General features: G+C 36.6%; 1 long non-coding RNA gene across 1 annotated transcript; it reads left to right on the forward strand.

The window, feature by feature from the left end:
- Nucleotides 1-11,180: 11,180 nt before the first annotated feature.
- Nucleotides 11,181-23,403, forward strand: LOC140700432 (uncharacterized). The gene is made up of 3 exons (XR_012078823.1): nucleotides 11,181-11,316; nucleotides 22,417-22,504; nucleotides 23,236-23,403. It is a non-coding gene; the product is annotated as an uncharacterized lncRNA (long non-coding RNA).
- The last annotated feature ends 1,583 nt before the right edge of the window (nucleotides 23,404-24,986 follow it).

Below are 24,986 nucleotides of genomic sequence, written 5' to 3' on the forward strand. Positions count from 1 at the left end.
TAGTTTATACCAAGGGCAGTCGGAGAGTGGGAGCTAGGGCATGTCGGGACCTTCCTGACCTGGAACAGTTGTCTGCAGTGGACAATCAGACCGTAGTTTGGAGAAATCCCAGCTGCAAAATGCAAAGCCTCCAGTGTTTACTTTTCTTTGTTTGTTTTAATATTTATAGCACACTATTGACTGAACAAACTTTCTAAAAGGGATTTAATAGGACTATTATCTTTGGAATAGGTCCTTCAACAACTTGCCCTTTTAACCTCTCTATGTGTTATAGAATTTTTGAACTTTCCACTGTACTCAGAAGACACTTAGTTCTTTCAATTTTTTTTTGTCTTGAATGCAGTGTTTTCTCTGCCTAGAATGTTATTTCCCTTCTTGTCTGTCTGACAAACTCTTAATTTTTCATGATGCAATTCAAATGTTACCTCTTCCTTGAATCTTTCCTTAAGAAAGCCCCACACAACTCCATGCTCAGAGTAACTCATTCAGGTATGTTAGGTACTCTATTAAAGTACTGAACTTCTTTCATAAAAATGTGTCACTTATTATCATTTGGAGAAGGCACTAGAGTTGACCAAGGCTCAGTCTCTCATGACAACCAGCATGACTAATGATGGTTAACAAAGCTAACTCTGCCACAAATTTTAAAACAATTCTTGAAGAGCTGAAATGTTTATTACACTCAATGTTTATGCAGCACACGATGTAGGGTCTAGTAATGCAAAGAGGGGAAGGAACAAACCACCACCTGGTTGGTATAAATGTCTGTGATGAGAGGTGAGTTAGTGGAAGGTCATGTCTGAAAAAGAAGAGGAATGAATATAGTGAACATTAGGGCTGTTGAGAAGCAAAACTGATATTGGGTTGAGAGAGACATGTGCATGGAAAAAAAAAAAACATCTGAAGAAATAATGGCCCCAAATTTCCAAATGTGATGAAAAGTATAAACAGACTGAGGAAGTTTACCAAACAGGAAAACATTACACTGACACTTCAAAATCAAATTGCTTAACACCAATGATAAATAGGAAAACTAAGAAGGAGCCAGAAGGGAAAAAGAACACTTTATGTACAGAGAAACAAAGATAAGGATGACAGCAGATTTTTTTCATGTGCAAGAACACAAGCTAGAAGACAGAGGAGCAATATCATTCAAATAATGAAAGAACAAAACCATCAACCTAGAATTCTTCACCTAGTAAAAATATCTCTCAAATGAAGGTAACTGCTCCTAAGGGAAATAACACATATGTCAACACAATGACATGCACATGAATGTCCAAAAGAACATTCTTAATAATCACCAAAAACTCTTAAACAACCCAAATGCTCATAAACTGGTGAATGGAAAAATGAAGTGTGGTATATAAACCAAAGTAATATCTAGCAATAAAAAGGTATGAACGACTTATACTTACTACAATATGGATGAATTACAAACACATTATGTTACATAAGAGAAGGCAGCTACAAAAGACTATACTGTAGAACTCCATTTATATGAAATGCCTAGAAGGGGCAAATTGGTAGACAGAAAGCAAATTGGTGGACAGAAAGCAAATTGGTGGTTGCGTAGAGCTGAGATGGGGAGGAGGGATTGATGGCAAAGGGGACTGATAGACTTTTGGCGGTAATGGAAATGTTCAAAACTTGATTTTAGAATGGTTGCACAATTTATAAATTTACAGAATTATACATTTACTGAATTATGCACTTATAAAGGGTAAATTTTATACTATATAAATTATACCTCAGTAAAGCTGTTTAAAAAATGAAGGTGAAATAAAGACCTTTTCAGAAATACAGAAGCTGAAAGAATTCAACAGCAGGCATTCACTTCAAGAAAAGTTTTTTGAGTATGTTAACCTCTTACGATATCTGTTTGCTTTAGACTGATAGTCATGTAGGCTCAAACACATCCTAAGAAGAATGAAGAAAAGAAAAGGAAAACAAAAAAGAGAGAAAAAAAAATCAGTATTTCCTTGCTCCCTTCACCCACATTTTATGATTTTGGTATCCTTTATTTTTTTACATCTTCATGTTTATTCTCTTGCAGCTCATTGTAGTTATCACATTTCCAGTTATGTTTTTTTTTTTTCATTTCTATAGCTTCTTGCTTCTTTTCTGTTTAGAGTAGAACTTTCAGTATGTCCATCATCAGATGACTGGTATATTTATACAATGGACTACTACTCATCCATAAAAAAGAATAAAATAATGCCATTTGCAGCAACATGGGTGGACCTAGAGATTGTCATTCTAAGTGAAATAAGCTGGAAAGAGAAAGAAAAATACCATATGATATTACTTTTATGTGGAATCTAAAAAAAAAAAGTGACAAACAGACTTCTACAAAACAGAGACAGACTCACAGACATAGAAAACAAACTTATGGTTACCAAAGGGGGAAGGAGGTGGGAAGGGATAAATTAGGAGGTCAAGATTTGTAGATACTAACTATTATATATAAAATAGATGAACAACAAGTTTATACTGTATAGCACAGGGAACTATATTCAATATCTTGTAGTAACTTCTGGTGAAAAAGAATATGAAAACGAATATATGTGTGCTCCTTAATAACTGAAGCATTGTGCTGTACACCAGAAATTGACACAACATTGTAAACTGACTATACTGCAATAAAACATATATATACAAAAAAATGTTAGTGGAAGTCCTTAAGCACAAGGAAAATATAATTAGTTAGAAAGGTAGGTCTACACAAATAATCCCTTTAAGAGATGGTCTACAGTTTAAAGACAAAATAGAAATAGTGTACTGTAATTTTTATAGCATATGTCAGATTGACATGGTATGACAACAAAAGCACAAAAATCATGAGGGAAAATAATGTAAGTATATTGTTTTATTGTTCTCACACCAAAAGCAAAGTAATATAATATCACATGACAGTAGGTTTTAATAAGTTAAAAATGCATTATAAATCTTGAAGAAGCTATTAAGGTTAGCACAAGAGTTCTAGGTAATAAGCCAACCAAAGAGATAAAATGGAGCCATGAAAATTACTCAATCCAAAGGAAAGGCAGATAAAGAGGTAAAAGGAACAAAGGAAAGATGGGACAAGTGAAAAACAAATATCAAGATGACAGTTTTAAACGCAGCAGCAGCAATAATAAAATTGAATGTAAATGGTCTAGAAATTTCAATAAAAAGGCCGAGAATGTTGTACTGCATAAAAACAGAATATCCAACACCTTGCTGCTTATAAGAAATATATTCTAGTATAAAGGCACAACTAGGTTAAAGTAAAAAAAAAAATTGAAAATGATATGCCATTCTAACATGAAGCAAAAGAAAGCCAGGGTGGCTGAAATAGATTTTAAGACAAAGAGATGAAAAGGGTCTTTGCAGATTATAAAAGGATCAGTTCACTAAGAGCATAGGACAATTTAAATATGATGCATCTAATAACAGAGCTTCAAAATACATGATATAAAATTATAAGGAGAAAAAGACAAGTTTACATTTATAGTTAAAGATTTCAACACCCAATATCAGTAGCTGATCAAACAAGGAGACAGAAAATCGGTAAGAATAGCAAAGATTTAAACAACACTCAATCAGCTTGACCTAATTTATAGGACACTGAACTCAAGGACAACAGAGTACACGTTCTTTTCAAGCACAGTTAGAAGACAGACTGAATTCTGGGCCATAAAACAAGTCTTAAAAATTTGAAACGATTCCAGTCATACAAAGAATGTTCTCTAATGACAGGGAATTAAATTGAGATCAATAGCAGAAAGGATATTGTAAAATTTACAAATATTTGGAACATAATCACACACTTTTCAATAACCCGTGGGTCAAAGAAGACGTCAAAAAGGAAAGGGGAAGTGTTTAGAGTAGAATAAAAGTAAAAATACAAAACATTAAAATTTGTGGGATGCCCCTTGTGTTAGAATAATGGCCCTCCCAAAATACGCACATGAGCTAATCCCTGGAACCTGTGGCTGTGTTCATTACATGGCAAAAAGGAATCTGTGGATGTGATCAAGGAGGATCTAGAGGTGAGATTATCTGAGTGAACTCAGGTCTTTTTATGTACTTATTTGCTCTCTGTATATTTTCTTTGGCTAAGAGTCTGTTAAAATGTTTTGCCTATTTTTTTATTGGATTGTTTTCTTATTGGGTTTTGAGATTTCCTTTTATAAGTCCTTCAGATAATTGATTTGCAAATATTTTTCATAAGGGGACATGAAAAGATGCTCAGCACCATTAGCCATTAGGGGAATATGAATAAAACCACATGATATACCATTACACACTTACCAGAATGCCTTATATGATAAAGATTGATTATACCAAGTGTTGACGAGAATGGAGTAACTAGAATTCTAATACCCTGTGTAAGAACATAAAATGCTACAGCCATTTTTGGAAAGCAATTTGGCAGTTTCTTAAAGAGTTAAACATACACTTGCCCACGTCCCAGCCATTCCACACCTAGGTATATACTCTCGAGTAATGAAAGCATGTGTCCATACAAAGCCTCAGACATTAATGTTCACGGAAGCTTTGTTTGTAACAGCCAAAAATTGGGGGGAAATACCCCAAATAACTTGCAACAGGCAAATTGATAAGCTATCATCTATACAATGGGCTACTATTCAGCAGTAAAGAAGACTGAATTATGATAGACTCAATAGCATAGATGACTCTCAGAATAATTATGCTGAGTGAAATTAGCTAGACAAAAAAATATATACATGGTATGATTAATTTTTTACATAAGATTCTAGAAAATGCAACTAATTCACAGTAATAGGAAGCAGATCAGTGGTTTCCTGGGCACAGGGTAGGGCATGGCGATGTGGCACGAAGGAAGTACTGAGGGGCAAAATTAAACTTTTGTTGGTGATGGATATCTTTGCTCTCTTGATTACAGTGATCATTTGATGGTTGTATAGCTATATCAAAACTTAAATTGTATGCTTTAAACATATTCAATTTATTGTATCTTAATTATATGTCTATAAGGCTGCCAAGAAAACACACACACAATGAGATTCAGCTACATATATACCCACTAAAATAAGTATAATAAAAAAGATTGAAAATACTAAGTGTTGGAGAAAATGTGTAGAAGCCAGAACCCTCAGACACTATGGTAGTGCGAAATGGCCCAGGTGCTTTGGAAAGGAGTTTGGCAGTTTTATAAAATGTTAAACATATAATGATCATTTGACCTAGCAATTTCATTCCTTGGTATCTATCCTGGAGAAATAAAAACATTTGTTCATGTGACTTGTCATGAGCATGTTCAGAGGAACTTCATTCATGGTAAACAAACTGTGAAAACAATCCAAGCTCACCAACTGGTGAAGGCATAAACACAGTGTGGCGGAGACGTACAACCAAATACTATTCAGCAATAAAAATGAAAAGAAATCTGTACCATACTAAAAAATGCATGAAGTTAAAAAACATACTAAGTGAAAAAAATTCAGACATAAAGTATTATCCAGTGTATCATTCAGTTTATATGAAACTTCTAGGAAACGCAAAACTCTAAGGGCAGAAAGCAGATCGGGGCTTGCTTGGGACTAGGGGAGCGAGTGGGAATGGACTACAAATGGACGTGATGGAACCTTCTGGGATGGCAGGGATGCTCTAAGTCTGGAATGTGATGATAGTTGTGTCACTATACAAATTTACCACAAATCACTCTGCATATTTTAAGGGAGTGAATTTTATGATATGTAATGTGTGCCTCAATAAAACTGTTAAAAATGCAACAACAAAAAAATGGAGTGCCGACACAACATTGTAAAATGACTATCACTCAATAAAAGATATTAAAAAAAACCAAGAAAAAAAATAAAAGAGTTCAGAGGGAAAAAAATGGAGTGCCTACCATGTGTCACGTATTGGGGGATATGAAGTTACATGTGATAATTGGGAAAATGAGCATTTGGGTGAACGGTTAGCTAAAATCCTCTCTTTTCTCCCATGTAGTTGGCCTGCCTGAGTCACCTAATTGCTGACGTCTAAGGTTCAGAGGTCGCAGCCTTGGAACAAGGCTCTGTGCTGTTCCCTGTTCTTAGTTCGTTTGGCAAACAAGTGTCTTCCTTTTTTTCTGTTACAGGTATTTGTTCTAACTCCACAAAGCAGGTGACGATGCAGTTGCTCTTCTTGCATCAGTGTCGGACGGATTTAATAGATTGTAGTCCCCGGAGGTATTCAGAGAAAGGAGCTTGACACAGTCCATACAGGCATAATGACTAAGAAGTCCTGTTGGCTACTTCCCAACTGTCACCTCGTCCCTCTGTTCATTAGCTTCGTCTACTGTACATGCAGTTGGTCACAGCAGTGAGCTGGTGAGTAAACCCACACATATCAAGTCCACCAGTAAAACTGAAGACAAGTTCAATTTCTTTTGGGGGAGGAATAATGAAGTTAACACTATATTCCTGCCTGTTTCTTTAATGTAATTAGAGAGGATGGTTTTCCCCAAACATACCATTCTCTGAGAAGTTCTGTTTCTTCCAAGCACTTTAAAGTGCTCAATATAAAATGCTGTGAAGCACTACAGAAGAGCACTTGTGTGTCACATTATATGTTGAAAAATAGAGATTTAAAAACTGGTTAATCTAATGGAGGAGGGTATAGCTCAGTGGTAGAGTGTGTGCTTAGCATGCACAAGGTCCTGGGTTCAATCCCCAGTACTTCCATTAAGAAAATAAATAAACCTAACCCCCCCCCAAAATAAACAAACAAATAAGCACATCGTGCATTTAAAAGAAAACTGGTTAATCTAATGCATTATGGTGATTATCAAAATGACTTCATTTCTCCGGGACAAATATTTGAGTCAAGTAAGGCAGTGCTGTCTTGGCTACTTGGAACAAGGAACCTGGTGGCCCATTAGGTGACTCTAGGAATAGTGTTCATGGAAGGTAATGAAATTTCAAATGAAGACATTTGGGCTAGGAATGATCGGGAAGAAAGTAATAGGATAATGCAGACATAAATTACAGGATGGAACTAATTTGATGTGGGGGGGTCAAAGAATTAATGATGCTTTGAGATTTGAGGCTGTATAGTTCCTAGAAAAGGTACTTATAATGCAAAGAGTTGTCAAGAGGAGATCACTGGTAGGGTGGGGTGGGGTGGTGGGAAGGGAGGTATAGGCATATTGTCCAGATAAGTTATTTTAATAAAGATTTCTGAATGGCAGATCTGGAATTAGAAGAGAATGTAGGATCAGAAGGCAGATTTAGGGAGTCACACCCACAGCATTATCGTTGAAGTGCTGGCATATTATCGAGATGGCAGAGGGAAAAAATGTGACTGCTGAGTTCTAGGATATAACATTGAACAACACTTACATTTCTGAAACTGGAGGAAAAGAGACAACAGAGAGAAAAAAAGAAAATTAGGATTGTGAGCTCTTTCGGAAGCTGAGGAAGGAGAGAAACCAAATCAATGGGATGCTTTCAAAACCTGTTTTTAAGATGCTTTGCAAAATGATACGAGAAACCACACAAATCGTGAATTTTATGTTCAGAAAGATTTTTTTTTTTTAAGTTGGACTCAAAGAAATTGTGATTATCTCTAGGTAAGCTGGGAAAATGGTCACTGAGCTGAGGTAACAAGTTTCTCAGCATTTTGATCTGGAGTTATTTACCGTTTAGCAACCTGGGAAGGGTTTCAAATAAACCTGGACTCACGGCTGACTGCGACTGGGTAACCAACCTTGGAAAACACACGCACACACGCACAAAGTGAAGAACTAAATTTTTTATCCAAGTGAAAAGATAAGGCCGTATTATTGAGAGATTTTGGGGGGGGGGGGTTCATAGCCATTATGATTAGTAATTATAAATAGAAATCACAATTAAAACCATAGTCTCCAGAGTCTCCAAGGTAGAAGTACCATCTAATGATAAAAATAGTTGCTGACTCAGGGCATATAGTGCCCACAAGAGGGTTGCCAGCCGCCTGCATTTTGCCTCAAGCTGTGTTGTTATCTCTGAGCAGATATTAATGGAAGATGTTAATGCTTATGTCATCAGATGTGCTTATTTACAGACTGAGACCCTGTTAATTTGCAGTCCGTGATTATAATCGTAATTTTTACAGGTTCATTTTATGAACACGTAGCTTCTTTGTTTTCCTTACTCATTGGTACCTTCATGGGATGATTTGACCAGTAGTACTTAACCTTTAGAGAAAATCTCTCCTGAGAACAGCTAAGGATAAACTGTGATAAACACGTGGAACACATCTGAAAATGTTTCCCGTATCAGAAGACTTTCAGGTGAAATTTATTCACGCCTTATCCACTTATCTTATTCACCCCAAAACACCATCAAGCACCACGTGCCTGTCGTTACGGGAGTCAGACATGAGCTGATTGCTGGATGAGTGTGAAAGATGAAGAAAGAGGTTTCTGTCCTTTGAGGTACCCAGAGTGTAGCAGTTTACAAAGTCATCTACCGTAGGGATTTTTTTTTTCAAAATCCCATTTCAAGGCAGTTGTTCAGAACTGAGCATGTAGTTTATCATATAAATAGGACATAGAAGGTGTTAACACAACAGATCAACCACAATCTTACATAACCTAGGACATAAGCTGTTACTGAATCTAATCCTTATGTACAGTAATATGTATTTAAGGAAAATGCACTCAGAGATGCCCCTCAGAATGCCAAGGAGATCACATCTCTGCAGTGATAGAAAACTTCCCCTTTTTGTACTTCCCTTCTGTTTTGAAAGCCTGAGAGCTAGCATTGCAGCTCCAGGAGGCTAGTGGGTGACCCACTGGGCGAGTTCGGGCTGAGCTTGACAGGAACATCACACTTGGGGAGAGGTGTCCACTCCCTGTAAGTCAGTTTCATTTTCTTTTGAAAGACCCGGCAGGTAGTCTGTTTCTCTTTGTATTGCCTCCAAAAAGAGTCAAATGCTGGCATGCCGATTCAGCCTATGCCAATTTGTACAGTATTTGATCTGTCGAGGAAATGTCCTTAAGAGTGACCCTGCTAAATTTAGACAGAGGCTGTTCAGTCTTCTCAGCTTCCAGGAGCTCAAACTACTTATTAAAAACCTCTCAATTGGAAATAAGACCATAGATCTGTCAGCCTTTTGCTGAACCATTAAGCCATGGATACCACTTTTCCTGAACAGGGTATAAAGTCAGTTGTTGAGAAGGAGATTATTTGCAGTGGTACATATCACCATAGTAACTGGATTTTCAAGCAGGGCTGTTGAAATGGGACTTAAAAGTGACACTGAAACAGGTCTACCTTGCACTGGCTTCAAAAGGATCATTCAGAGAGAGGCAGAGATTCATTCATAGATTACATGCCCTTTGATCTATGATTGCTCAAAGGCATGGGGGAAAGAGATGGGTCCCATGCATGTTCATATCAATATGTTGCAAAATTGAGACAAAACAATATGCTTTCCCACCACTGACTTGCCGTAAGCAAACAATCCATTAAACAGCCTCTTGTCTCATAGTTTTCTGGCTTGAAATAATGCCAACATTTATGAACACACAAAACTAACGTTAGATTTGATCCTTTCAACAATTTTAATTAGCATTCTAGAACTTACTCACCTTAAAACAGCAAATGTTGGCTGTGCCCTCCCACGTATGGGGTAGTCATTATAGGGGAGAGGGAGCACATTTGATGCTATAGCAAAGTTATGAAACATGTGTAATAGGAATTTAGTGGGAAAAATCAATATCAAATTTTAGAACTAAAAGGAAATGTAGATTGTAAAGTCGTTAATTCTTAAATATAAGAAGGGCTCTGAGGGAGACCCTTTGCAACCTCTCTAATTTTCAAGTGAGGAAGCAAAGGTCCACAGTGATTAAACAACTTGATGGAGGTCACGTGATTAGTTACACGTGGAGCTGAGGCTAGACGCCACATATTCTGACTTTTGAATCAGGAGATTAGGAGAACTGTGACAAATTAAAGACCGAGAGGTTCCACGTGAGTTTTTCATAATTTAAAGAAGAAAACAAAATGAATACACATGAGACAGCTAGAACATAATTATAAAATGGCAAGGGCTTAGAATTAAGGGTCAGGGTAACCCCACTGGATTTCCTTGAAAGTTCCTTTTTAGTTTTTAAATCACATGGCTTCTAAAAAGATGGGTTGCATGTTTTATAAGATTACATTTTTTTAAGCTAAGCAATAGAGACAACATAGGGACAGTTATAAAAGACATCAAGGGACCAATTAACAACTGAAACTTAACTTTTTTCATATTTACAAGTCTGTTTTTCCCCTTTCCTTTCCTCTCTTTCTTTCTTGCTTTCTTTTATCCTTTATGTTCAAATAAGAGGAATATTACCATACAGAATAAGTTGATGCTCTCATTTCTCACTCTCCATTTAATTTCCCTCCCAGACCAACTCCCAGGCAATAACTATCATGGACACATTTTTCCAGTAAGTTTTTAATGAGCTCCTTCTATGTGTCAGGCAGAGTTCTAGGTGCTTAGAATACATTGGTTAAAAAAAAGACAAACATTCCTGACCAAGAACATTTTACATTTTAGTGGAAGAATCTGGTATGTATCCATTTAAAATGTTTGTGCCTATAAGTATGTATGCAAATGTGTAACATGTTATTTCTATTTCTGTATCCTTTGAAATGCATGGAATTTATACAACACTCTTTATACTAACCTGAAACTGCAGCTTGCTTTTTCCATTCAACATTATGTTTCTGAGATCTAGTAATGTTGATCGATATACATCAGGTTTATTTTTAGCTGCTTTAAAGTATTGCTATTTTATTTATTCATGCCTCTACTGAGAGTCATTTAGAATATGTCAGATTCTCACCATTGGAATAATGCTGTCATGACATCCTTCTAAGTGTCTTCTATGCACGTGTTTGTCTCTTTAAGGAATTTACCTAGATGTGTATTTGTTAGGTCTTAAGGTAACTGATTTTCGATCTTCTAAATGCTGCTGAATTATTTACTCTAGTAATCATACTATTTGATACTCTCGTCAGCAGTGACTTTTACCTAGAGAGTGTCATAGACCATTGTCCTATACTTGACTTAGACATATATTTGACATTGACATGACATTGATGTATATCAGAATTCATGTTTTTGTTTCTTGCAAGGAGGAGAGTATTTGTGTGAAGAGCACTTTAAGAAAGGAAAATCTGGAGTTTTTACTGAGTTATTAAGGAATGACCCAAGATCGACATACTAGAAAGTGCCTAGAAAAGTCATTTTTATCTTCTGGGACAAAAATCTCAAGTCCTAATCTTAGTAAGTAGGAAAAGCTAGGCTCAATCCTTCTCTATGTAGGTAAGTTTGACTGAAATAAAATAAAGCCAATCCTTTAAAGACATAAAATCATAAGTGTTACAAAAATACTAGAAAAAATACATTACAAAATGAGGGTACAGGTTTAATGACATGGTAAATTGAAAATTGTCTAAAAACTGGATTCCAGAGAGCATTTTTCAAGCTGTGTTATAGGACTGATTTCTATAGTTAAAACCATACTAGCCTGAAAAAAATTCTTCTAAATATTGGCAAAGAGCTGATGCTGAGAAAGTGTTAGAAAACAGACTTGATTTTCTTTTTTAAACAAGGGAACACTTTCTCCAATCAAGTAAGCACAATGTCATATTTACATTGAAACTATTTATAATTCAGAGAAAATTATCTATACAATTGCTGCTTATTAAGCTAAGAGTTTATCTGATAATAAAATTGGATAGATTTAAATGTGTAATCATATAAATTACAGTCTTTTAAATTCCAGAGTATTTTAAAATGATCTAATAAATTTTTGAATCATACAATGATTTTTATGATTTATGTCAGAGATAAAAGTTTTTAGAGAATTTTTTTGAGTCTCAAAGCCTTTCCTCCCTACCCCCAACTTTATTGAGAAATAATTGACAAGTATAATTGTATATATTTAAAATGTAAAATGTGATGATTTGATACACATATACATTATGAAATAATTACAATGTCTGTCTTTTTTGATCTCAAACTCCATGACCCTGGAGGGCTTATGGCCAAGAGTGTTTTCTATAAACATCTCATAAGAGAAGTGCATGATGTCATACAATATCCCCTCCCCTAAAGAAGATAAAAATTTCACAGGGAGGAACCACGGGGCAAGTTTTGAACAAGAGGGAGCTTAGATGCTAGTGAACGTCTAAGAAGGGCTTGGTGTTTTCCTAGGTACAAGAAAATTAATGATTCACTTGGACTCACAGGAATGTCATATATACAATGAATTTAATAGTTATTGAAGAACATAACCCAACGTCCTGAGGACTGGTGCTTCTCGGCCATCACTCTCAGCCTCCCTATCTTCATGCAGCTCATTCCTGAACCAGTCTTGGTGGAGTAAGATGAGAGTCAGTCCCCCAGACATCTTAAGGAGTCACACCAAGAGCCCTAACCTTAATCAGAGGGCTGACCCTCCAAGTATCTGGTCAGAGAAGGATGGAGATAACCCAGCGTGCTTCCCTTGGGCCCAGAGGGGTTTGGGACAGCATCTGAATGTTTCCCGTGCACCAGACAGGAACACAGCAGTAGCAGAGAAAGATCTTACAGACCAGAAGTAGCACTGCATTTCTTAGGAGAATAATGCAGCAACAAATTGGCCTGCGATCTGTGACTGGAGACTGACCAAGAAATTAGCCTCCAGGTTCCAAAAACTGGAGACCACCCATGCACAAGGACAGTGGGAGTTGCTGCCATGAATATATGTACGACTCACTGTGAGAGTCTCTTCAAAAATCTAGTACACAATGGTAGGGGCTGTAAAGGAAATGAAAGTTGACTAGAAAAGGTGTAAATTGACTGAGAAAATTCTGAATTATTTTTTTACTCTGAATTAGCAAAGATTAAGTAGCTACCATCAGACAGAATAGAGGTTCGAGATAGAAAGTGCAATTATAGCAAATTAAATTGACATTATTTGCACATTTGAGTTCATAGCCAAAAAAATTTGTATTCATCTTGGATGAACTTAATACTCTTAATAACATGTATTTATATGACAGGACTAAGAAAGATAAAAGGGTTGAAAGCACTGATTAGCTCTTGAAATGTAATTGCAGTGAGCTTACTTGAAATTTTAATTTCCTAATTCATATAGGTTAAAGAGTAACATAAACTAATATAAGTTATTACGTATTTCTGAAGTCTAGTGGCAGAGAACTTTTAAAATCATTTCCCATCAGTTTCAGTGAATGATATTTTAGAAATGGGAAAATTTTACTGCTTTTTGAGAGGCTGAAAAATCTGATTCTCAAATATAAAAGATGCCTTAGTTGAAAAAAATCTCAAAATATGTAACAGCTAGTTTTATAATGAATTTAAAACGGCTGCAAGTTCCCTTTTATGCTCATTTATTATTCATTGGCACAATTATGAAACAAGAAGAAGAGTATATTTTCTGTTAATTGTATTATCAATGTAAGTATAACAAATCATCACACTTACTTCTCTTTCTAAAACTGTGTGTCCCTGACTTAACATATCCATTTGGGAACTTGGATTATTACGATCATAATTTGGAAAATTCAGTGGAGACTGTCAAAATTTGAAATTTAAAACAATATTTATAGATACCATCAGGAGAAACACTGCTTTTTTTTTTTCTAGTTATTCCTGTGGTTCAGTTTCTGAGGCGAATATTGTTCGTTGCTTATATAATTTTCATTATCTTTCTTCCTAATCCAAGTTTGCATCTCCCTTAAAGCCACCAAACACAACACTAACAAGTAACATTGTAAGAAAATTCTTCTGAAGCTTGAGGATTCCACAGGAGGGCTACACGGCAGAATATGAAAATTGAGAGGCCTCTGAGAAAAGTCAGGGCTTCTGGCGTTCATCACCTTGGCCCTTTTCATCTTGGGGTCCCCACCAACCAACTCCCTCTTGGCCCCAGGCGTGTGGCCTGATGTCTGTGGCCTACTATATTCCCCGGACCTGGTCTCTTTGAACATGTCCTTCATCCCTGGACTCTACCATCCCATTCCTCCTGGTCCTAGATCTTTTCCCATCATGGAGTTATCCGCTTTCTTTAAGGGAAGTATCTCATTCCTTTCATGGGATGTGGCCAGGCCTCCCTGGCTCAGACAAACCCTACCCCTGCTATTTAGGAATGCGGTCATAAAATGTCATCTGTGAAATGGAAACAAAGAAGATTCTACCCAGATAGGTGTGGTTTTTTTGAACATTAACAATATTTTCCCGTAAATAAAAAACACATATTTAAAGTATACTCAAGTTACCATGAGTTTTGAAATTACAATGTTAGGAAGCCCTATGCCTGAAAATGTAGGTGATTAGTTGGAACCATTGAGAAAAGCAATTTGAAAAATAAAACCTGGATAGTCTAGGCTTCAAAAATTTCTGAGAATTGATGCTGTAATTTTAAGGAGCATTTCTAAAACCATTTAGCTTGAACTATCCGTAGACAAAGATGAACAGGTAAGCTATTTTTTATTTATGTAAATATCATTTTGGCATCAGAGACTCTTTCTTCAGTGATCTGATTTGGGACTTGGTCTTCGAGTGCTTTATGCCATGGTGGATACCAGTAATCCTTCTACAATAGAGCTTCCATTAACAGTAGTAAATGTCTTTTATAAATATGCATCTCAAGAGTTCAGTTACTGGGAATCCATTTTCCAGAGTCTGATCATCTCTTGGTCAAGTTATTCAACCTCTTCCAGCTTCAGCACTCTGTGAATTGTCAATTTTAAATACCATCTATTTCTATCTTGCCTCAATGGAAAACACTTCCAGAAAAGCAAATATAAAAAAAAAAAATTACAAATATAAACACTGAAAGAAAATACCTATTAGGGCATTCCAGAGTACACATGGAAAATTAGTGCCTGAGAAAATAATCATATAGTCAGTTTCTAAGTATAAAATGATAAAACTGACTACTGTCTCTGAAAGGGTCAGTAACAGTGCCTGTTTTATAGGGTTGCTGTTGGAGCTGAATGACATCATCTATGTCATGTCCCTAGCACATCACAGGGCTTACCAAAGTCAAGTTTTCTTCCTCCTGGGAAATTGAGGCAACGTGCGTTTTTCATAAGATCATGGATCTGTGGTGGTGATGTCAAGACATGGAGCTTGGTGTGGGGTTGATGCAGGGTGTCTCTGCTCGAATGTAAGCAGAAAAGGGGAGATGAATATATAATAGCGCAGTATAGAATGTTAGTGTAAGTATTTGTCCACTACATTAGTAAGAGAAAGTAGAAAATACAGAGCTGAGCAGAGCCGGCAGGCATCAGGCTGGGCGACCCAAAGAGGGTGGAACAGGCACAGTGAGAAAAAACCATAGCAGATCGATTAATGCAAGACTTTTCTTACCTACAGAGCCACCAGATGTGGCCTAGCTTGCTTCAGGAAACTGTGACTATCTCCACCTTGGAGGTGTGTGTGTCTCAGCCAGGCGTTCCACTGGCTGGAAGGCTGCTGCAAGCATTCAAGGAGTGCATGGCTAGGTGAACTACTTACTGGAAATATCTATCATGGTTCTGTGATTTTCTTCCGAAGAGGCACATTGAATAAAGTGAATTTTAAACCAGTTTTAATGTCAAGAATGAATGTCGATCCACAGAGAACAAGAATAGGGCATTACAGCTTAACTCTGGACTAGTCCTAATATTTATCCTAGCCTGTCATTCTTGTCCAGTGGGAAACTCCCTCTCCACCTCGATGCTCTAACGTGCCATGTCTCCATTATCTTTTTTTATTTCCCTCTAAAAGTTTTATTGGTTTATGTTTTTTTTAATTGCAGTATAGTCAGTTTACAAAGTTGTGCCAATTTCTGGTGTACAGTTCAGTCATACATATACATACATCTATTCATTTTCATATTCTTTTTCATTATAGGTCACTACAAGGTATTGAACTGCATAGCGCAAGGAACTATATTCAATATCCCCATTATCTTTGAATCTTCCAATTACTATCCTCTCCTCAAACGAATCTGGCTGACAAATTCAGATGTTTTTTCTTTACAACATGTCAGGATCTATTTGTAGATTGCTTTCCTAGCTTCTAAGACTCTTCCTTTCTGTAATTTTTGTCTTTGATATGGGTGAAATTCTTCTGTCCCAATCAAAGCTTTACCTAGTTTTCTGAAATAGAGTCTTTTACCTTTCTTCTTTCTCGGTTGCTTTCAAAAGCTTCTTTTCCAACTTATGTGAAACCAAAACAATCAACCAACATGTTTTTCCTAGTCTGTGTTCTAGTTTCTCTTTTGTTCTCTAAGCTTCTTTTTTCCCCTTAATTGACGTGTAGTTGATTTACAATGTTTTGTTAGTTTCAGATGTACAGCAAAGTGATTCAGTTATGCATATACATATATATGTAGCCTTTTTCAGATTCTTTTCCATTATAGGTTATTATAGGAGATTAAATACAGTTCCTGGTGCTATACAGTAAGTCCTTGGTGTTTATCTATTTTATATATCGTAGTGTGTATCTGTTAATCCCAAACTCCTAATATATCTCTCTGCACCTTTCCCTTTTGGTAACTGTAGTATGTTTTCTATGTCTGTGAGTCTATTTCTTCTTTGTAAATAAGTTTATTTGTATCAATTTTTTTGGATTCCACATATAAGTGATATCATATGCTATTTGTCGTTCTCTGTCTGATTTACTTTACTTAATATAACAATCTCTAGGTCTATCCATGTTGTTACAAATGGCATTATTTCATCCCTTTTTATGGTTAATATTCCATTATATATATATATATCTATATGCACACCATATCTTCTTTATCCTTTCATCTGTTCATGGACATTTAAGGTGTTTCCGTGTCTTGGCTATGAACACTGTGGTGCATGTCTCTTTTTGAATTAGAGTTTTCTCCAGATATAGGACCAGGAGTAGGACCACAGGATCACATGGTAACTGTTCTCTGAGCTTCCTGAGCCATCACGCTGCTCCTTTCCTCACTTCATGACATTCTTTGGACTCTTTCAATCTTGAAATAAGTAGATTTAATACCAACAAAGCCACCCACTGTCTTTTGTTTAAGTTCTTCCAGTTCTTGCTGGAAGTTTATTCTTATGACCCTAGTATTTTCTTTAAATCCCCTAAGGGGTAAAAGTCAGTTAAAATAAACAACTAGAAGCAAAAAGAACAATGAGCAAGCTCTGACCTAAAAGATGTAATGACGACCCTGCTGAAGCTTGCTGATGGAGGAGGGTGTGGTTAGCCCTCAGGAGGAGATAACATCTCATTCATTGCCTGGACCACAGTTCTCTCTTCGCTTTGCATGCTTTAAAATGGAAGTTGATATTTTATTAGTGACATCTTTGTATATGAAATCATGGAGCTCATGATTTCACTTTCTAATATCGCTAACCTATAAAATATTTTATGTTTTAAAAGGTTTTTTTTGGTGTTTTGTAATCTCACTCTATTTTCACCATAAACCAGAGGAGTAGGCAAAGCAAGTATTACGATTCCCATTTAGCAGGTTAGATCACTGGTAGCTAAAGAAATGAATGGATTTTATGAAGGCTGCAAGACTCTGTGAGGCATCCAGAGGTCAAATTCGTCTTCTGCCTCCTAGTCCAGTCAGTGCTCGCTAAAATTTAAATTTCATTTTATTTCACTTCCAGAAGACCATTTTATCTGGAATCTTCTAAAATCTATTCCCAGAATTCACTTCTCTGCCCAACCTCTTTTAGGAAAAAACCCATCATCAATTGCCATTTATATAAATCTTAAGTAAAATGCTTTGAAGATCTCTAAATCTTGAGACATTTAATTTGATTACAGTCCTTTTTTGTTGAAGGATAGTTGGTTTACACTGTTGTGTTAATTTCTAGTGTGCAGCATAGTGATTCAGTTACATATATATATGTATATACTCCTTTTCATGTTCTTTTCCGTTTTAGGCTATTACAAGGTATTGAATATAGTTCCCTGTGCTGTACAGTAGGACCTTGCTGTCTATCTATTTTATATATAGTAGTTAGTATCTGCAAATCCCAGACTCCCAGTTTATCCCTCCACAAACCCTCTTTCCCCACCTGGTAATCACAAGTTTGTTTTCTATGTCTGTTATAGGACATTAAGTCACCTGTGTCGATTTTCTTGCGTGTTAACTGTATTATCGGCTGCAACAGACATCCTACTGATAGAACCTGGGGAGGAGTCACTTATTTTCAGTATTTCACTCGTACACATTTGCTGAATATATTGAGGGAAGAATACATTTTAGCTGACTAGGGTATTTAGAAGTGGGAAAGAGTAGCTCCAATCATAATTCTTTTTTCTATTTTAATTTCCATGCGCTGGGGAAGCTTGTTTATTTATCACCTATCTCAGACAAACAACCTACCACTTAAAGGATTTTTAACTTCTCAGAGTCTGATGACTAATAAATCATTGTAAAGTTATTCCAATACGAAAAATAAACATTCTTTATAACTCTGCAGGATTTTTAACTTAATACCAAGTTTCTTCCTAATGAAATAGCAATTTTTTTTATAGGAATCAGAGTAGTAAGTAAACTTTGAGTGAAAAACAGAATGAAGAGTTTACAGATTTTTATGCTGACTAATGAAATACGAACACATACTCACTTTCTTTGTATGAAACAAAAATGTATTTTTATAAAGAAAACTCTGACTCTTTTGGCCCCCATGGAAAAATACAGCTGCGCCCTAATATTGTAAGTAAAGAGTTTTTGAAAAATAACAGAATAAAATGTATTAAAAAACAAAACAAAAAGCTTTTACTCCAGGCTATTATAATGAAGAAAAAGTGTTCCAAATGTGAACTAATGAAGTACAAAGTAATGAATATTTAATTTGTATAATTTACCAAAGTGCTTTTAGAAATCAGAGCTACATTCTTCATAAACATAATGTTCATTAGGCCTTAACTGTAGCTTGCATGCAATTACCATAGCCTCCTGGACAACTTCAGCATCAGATGGCATTGAGTAAAGCCCCTCTGAGAATATCCTGAGGGCAAAGAGGGAAAAGGAGAAGGAAATCATTAGGGCTGTGAGATGTGAAGAGCTTACCTCTGACAAGGGAAACACAGACGCTGCTTCCTGGAGGGCAGGCAGCCAGCCAGCAGAGTGACTTCGCCTGGGCTCCCTACCCATCTGGCAACAGTGTTTTGAAGGGTTAAACCAAGTAAAATACAAAATTAGTTTGATGGCTCCATAGGACACATGATCACATTCTTAGAGGTAAGAGGAGTGCGAGCTAATTTCTGACTGATAACATAGCAGATTAAGCAGAGTTGTTTTCAGTAGGAACATGCTTGCGATGTGGTATGAATTTTAATATGACGATTAATGTAGCTCACACAGACTTCAGAGCCCAAGAACTTGCACTCCTGGTCTATTATTATAATGGAAGGTGATTTTTTTTTCCCCCTTGAAGCACAACTCCCCTCCCTTTCTATTCTTTTATCAGGTCGGCTGCCAAATTGCCCCTGTTATTAAGGGGTGAGGTAAAATTTTTAAATTTTATTTGAGGAAAGTTTTTGAAATAGTGAAAGAAATTCAAACTTAGTAGGAAAATATATGCTATTCTAATATTTTTGAAATCTGCAAATCACTCTTGACATAGTAAATTGGACAGAAGAGATTTTGTAACTTTGAAAACTCTCTTTCCCCTTTCCCTTTTCTTTGTTAATGTTTATTTTCATTATTCTGGGTCTACATAATTCAACACGTAAGAAGTCATTCCCTGTGCTACAGTTGATCCAGCCTCTTATGACTAATTTCAGCACAAGCCATCCAAGGAGGGTCACAGAGCACTTTAAATGTAACAGAGCTGCCCTCTTCCTCGGAAAACGGTCTATATGTGATTTATAATAAAAGAATAATACCATTGCCTGAGTGATGCAAAGAGTCTGGGGATGAAAGGGAAGACCTGAGTCTGAATTAATATGGAAATCATTAGTGTATAGGCCTGCCAAAGATTTCCATTAAAATGTTTAGAGAAAAATAATTTTGACCAATTACGTACTTTATGAGCAAAACTAGGCAACCTGCTGGCAATTTGTCCTTCCATTCTCGAAAAAAGGGTAAATTGCCTTTGCTGTGAGTCACTATAATTGGATTTCAGTTCCTGCAACTGCACTGTCGATTAGCTGAGAGGCCCACCTGGAAGCACTTGGTGACAGCTGGCAGGTGTGGCCTTTGGGGAGCCTGTGCCTATTGGACTTTGATCCTTTTCAAGTAAAGGGAGAATTCTCAGGAGAGTGTTTTGGCAACTTTAGGTTATCATTTAAGAAATCTGTTGGCAAGACTCTTTCACTTGGCGTGTCTTTTGGAGAAACAGGAAAATGCAAGCTCACTTTAAAACAGGAACGGGTTCATAACTGAGATGGCCAAAGGGAATGCATTATGGGACTAAGTCCTAGAAGAAGAATTTGATAGGTTGTTAGACGCTACACAATAAAAGGATTATAGACTTTCAGTGCCAAAGATAAAAAAACAAACAACAAAAACCCTTTTACCTATCCTGACCTGAAAAAATAAATTGAAGAATAAAGACTACCATCCCGATAATTTTATAGACTACACAACATTTTGTAGAATGAAAGAAATCTTAAAGAATTTAAAGGTATTATATAATAACATTACATGTGGAATCTAAAATATGATACAAATGAACGTATTTACAAAACAGAAACAGACTCACAGATACAGAAAACAAATTTATGGTTACCAAAGGGGAAAGTAGAGGAGAAGGATAAATTAGGAGCTTGGAATTAACAGATACACACTACTATATATAGAATAAATAAACAACAAGGACCTACTGTATAACCCAGGGAATGATGTTCAGTATCTTGTAATAACCTATAATGGAAAAGAATCTGAAAAAGAATATATGTATATGTATAACTGAATCACTTTGCTGTACAGCTGATACTAACACAACACTGTAAATCAACTAGACCTCAATAAAAAAAAAGTGATGATTAAAAAACAATTTAAATGCACTCAGTTTAAAGCATCAGTAGAAAAGTCTAGTTGAGGACACGCAGTAGTCAAATGATGACATGAGGGAAAGAGAGAAATGAGACTCGGGTGCCGTTATATTGAGCAGAGAGTGGGGAAAATCCTGAAGGCAGAGGAAAGTAAGAGAGAAGGAGGGGAGATATTCACTGTGACTGAATTGAGGGAAATGTAGGTGATTCATATAATGTGGTCGTTATTTTCTCAAATAGGAGGCAAGATGCCCATTTGCTGAAAGTGAAGGAGATGCACATGAATTTGGGAACTTTATATGAGTGGAAAAAGCAGGAAAGCTGTTTAACAAAAGTTGCATGAAGTTAGAGCCAGGTAGAGATAAATGACTGCCCAGCAGTCTTGCTAGGACTGTGGATGTTGGATAACGTGGATTGGTTGTAACGGCAGTTGGCATCATTGTGTGACTTTTTCTAACAATGCTCAGCTGTCAGTAGGAAGAGAGGAGTGCTCTGATGATTGACATTGCCCAAGGCTGGAAATGGCCATGATGGATATTTTTAGGTTTGCAGTGACCTTTAAAACACCAGACAGAAGAACTGACATATATATAGGATGCACAGAGTAAAAAGATTTAAGCAAACTCAAGCTGTCCTCACAAACAGTTCTGACATTCATGTGTCTCATTTCCTTGACTCTGTTTGTCAATTTTATGGTCTTATACAGTAGAACTACTTTTAATGAATGTTATCTGGAATAGCCATTTAGTGGGTTAATTTAAAAAACTGTTAGAGTGAAGGATCACAAAAAAAATTAGAGTATACAAACATCATTTTATTTTACCTTAAAACATGTTTATTCTCCAACATGTTTATTGTAGAACACAGACTTTTGGGGCAGTGGGGGTAGGATATAAATCTAACCGTATTCATAAGATCATTTATCCCTTCTTTTACATGAGCCTGATACCTAATACATCATCTGTAATTTCCACACACTGGATCTGAGTTCAAAATTCTCTTGGAATTGTCTAATTTTAAAATAAATGGCACAATGATGCTGTGATGGCTAATTTTAAGTGTCAACTTGACTGGGCCATCAAGTGCCCAGACATTTGGCCAAAGGTTATCCTGGACATGTCTGTGAAAGTGTTTCTGGGTGAGGTTGACATTTGAATTGATGGACTGAATAAAGCAGATTGCTCTCCCTAAAGTGGGTGGGCCTCATCCAATCAGTTGAAGACCTGAACAGCACAAAAAGGCTGAGTGAGAGGGAATTCCTCCTGCCTACCTGTTTGAGATAAAACATTGGTATATTCTGATCCTCCTCTTGTCTTTTTTTTTTTAACTGAAGTATAGTCAGTTACAATGTGTCAATTTCTGGTCTATGGCATAATGTCCCAGTCATGCATAGATATACATATATTCATTTTCATATTCTTTCTTCTTGAGTCTGAGACTGCTGGACTGCTGGAACTATGCATAAGCTCTCCTGTATCTACAACTGCAGCTCCCGGGACTTCTCAGCTTTCATAATTATGTGAGCCAATTCCTCTTTTCTTCAACTTATGTATGTATATATATTATGTGTATATACACTATTGATTCTCTTTCTCCAGAGAACCCTAATACAGATGCCTAATTTGTTAGCAATTATTCTTTATTACCCTGGCTTTCTGAAGCATTCAGTTACTCATAAAAACAATTTTCTGTCTTCCCACCCTCACATTTTACTAGTTTACATACTCTTTAATTAAGTGATTAAAGAGAAACTTCAATAATAGCTAAACTGTCGTGGTCAGTTTGAGAATAAATTCAAGCTGTGGAAATGGGAGTATGTGGAAGATGCGGTGGAAAGAAACACTTCTGGCCATAAATAGTGGAGGGGAGAGGGTCTAGTAGTGAATGCAATCATGAATAAGCATGTTACCTTGGAAATCAAGCTAAGATATTGTAATCCAACCTAGTATGCTCCTCAAGACACTAGATCAACAACACGTGAAGTGGTATTAGATCTTCCATTCACCTTTGGAAGACCTGTCTTGTGTAAAGGAAGACTGGGGAGCCAAGGCTTTGGGGTTTTAATAAAATCATCATCTGGTACTGCTAAAAGTCTGTAATATTCCAGACCCATTCAGGGTTTCATTCATTCCTTATTCAGGCCACTCAGTAGGAGTGCAGATAATCTGTCTTCCTCTCTTTTTTTCTCTTTCTTAAAGGCTTCAGATCATACATCCTTCAAGGTTGTAGCTTTTAAATCTTTTCTTACAGGATCCTTTCCCTCGTGGTGAGAACTTTAGCTGCCAGTACAGAATGGACTGTCACCATTCATGCTGCCACCATCAAGACAACGTGGCCCACAAGTTGTCACGATCAAGACCCAGATTCCACTGCAGCTTTGGGGAATGGAAGGAGGCTGTTTTGAGGTGCTATTGAAACCAAACTAGAAAGAAATAATCATCAGATCCAAACTGGATACAGGACTTAGAGAAAAAGGTAGGACCAAAGCTTGGAAAATGAAAGGAAGAGGTAATGGTTAGAAAAGAATATTTCCCTTGTGAGACAGCAGAATAAGTGACTGAGACCAATGACAAGGGCTTTGGAAACAACAGGGAAACACCATTTGGAAGCATATTTGAAACATATTTGGGAATCACAAGGCCACAGATCTGTGAGGCCAGTGTGTTTAATATTTTCACACAATGAGCTTATTGTTGGTTAAAATTTTCAGTTACTTTTTATGTTAATGCCTTTAATAGTAGAAAATACTTTCATCATGATACAATCTGAGAAAGCTTGGATTTTATGTTTCTGGATAATTAACTGTAGATCTCTGCTTTTTTTTTATAGTGAGCCTGTGTAGAAGCTCAAAATCAGAAGTGTTAACTCGTTGTGATTTGCTAATCTAGGAAGAACATAAAACCTGGTCCCCTGGATTCAGCTAATCGCCCATACACCTCAAGGTTAGACCACGTAAAGTGACACACAGGGAGGACTTTTAAGAGGAAAGAAATATCTACCAGGGAATAATCTTCAAAAAGATCTTCCTGTTCCCACGTATCTTCTGTTTCCGGCTAATCAACTATTGCAATCTATGATCCAAATGCACCAAATACGGGACTTAAATAGCCTCTTGGGAATACCAAGTTCCAGATATCTATTGCTTATTAGTAGACTATAGGTTAGTAATTAGTTAATTATGATTTAGAAATTATTTTAGATAAGAATGAAGCAATTATTAAAGGTCAGTAAATAAGATGTCCACATACTTGTCCTTGGGACTGAGCTGTTTTTTAAGGGGATCAGTACGAGGAAGGTGATAGGGAAATGCAGGAAGTCAGTGGAAACTGCAGCCTGGAAATCAGGAGAGCAAAGGAGGACCAAAGGGCCAGTGGTTGTCACATAGTCAGTTAGGTTGATTCCTGTTTCTGGGACATCAGTACTTCCACCAGGCTAAGTAATCACTTCCTTCCCAGTCTCTATCTCACAGGCTTTAAAAAAAATGACCAAGGACCCTTTAGGGAGATACTCAACCTCCACTGCCCGGGTATGACTTTAACTCCTGCATGACCCTGGTTCTGATAGCTATAGAAAACTATAACTTTGCACTTCGATAATCATTATCAAAGCCTGCTGCCCACTCATTAAACTCTGATCTTGACACTGCAGCTCCCTGTTGCCTATGGCCCCTTGAGTCCCACTTTTACACAGTGTATCCCAGGTACCCCGGAAACAGAGGGAGACGTTTGACAATCTAAGGCTCCCAAACCAAGCCGTCAGTAAAAACGATGCTCTGATGTACAGCCCAAAGTTCTTCTTTTTAAAAGACAGTTTTGAGAGCCAAGATCTTAGGGCTGGATATACTACAGCTAAATAAAGAGGAGGGGAAAAGAAAATACATATTTATCAATATATATTCTCAAAATGGATATTCAAAGAAACACCATATCCATATCATCTATATAATTGCTTTAAACTCCAACTTTCTTGTGCCAATATGAATGGCAGACCTGATTTATATT

Source organism: Vicugna pacos, chromosome 12, assembly GCF_048564905.1.
Source record: "Vicugna pacos chromosome 12, VicPac4, whole genome shotgun sequence".
NCBI lineage: Eukaryota > Metazoa > Chordata > Mammalia > Artiodactyla > Camelidae > Vicugna > Vicugna pacos.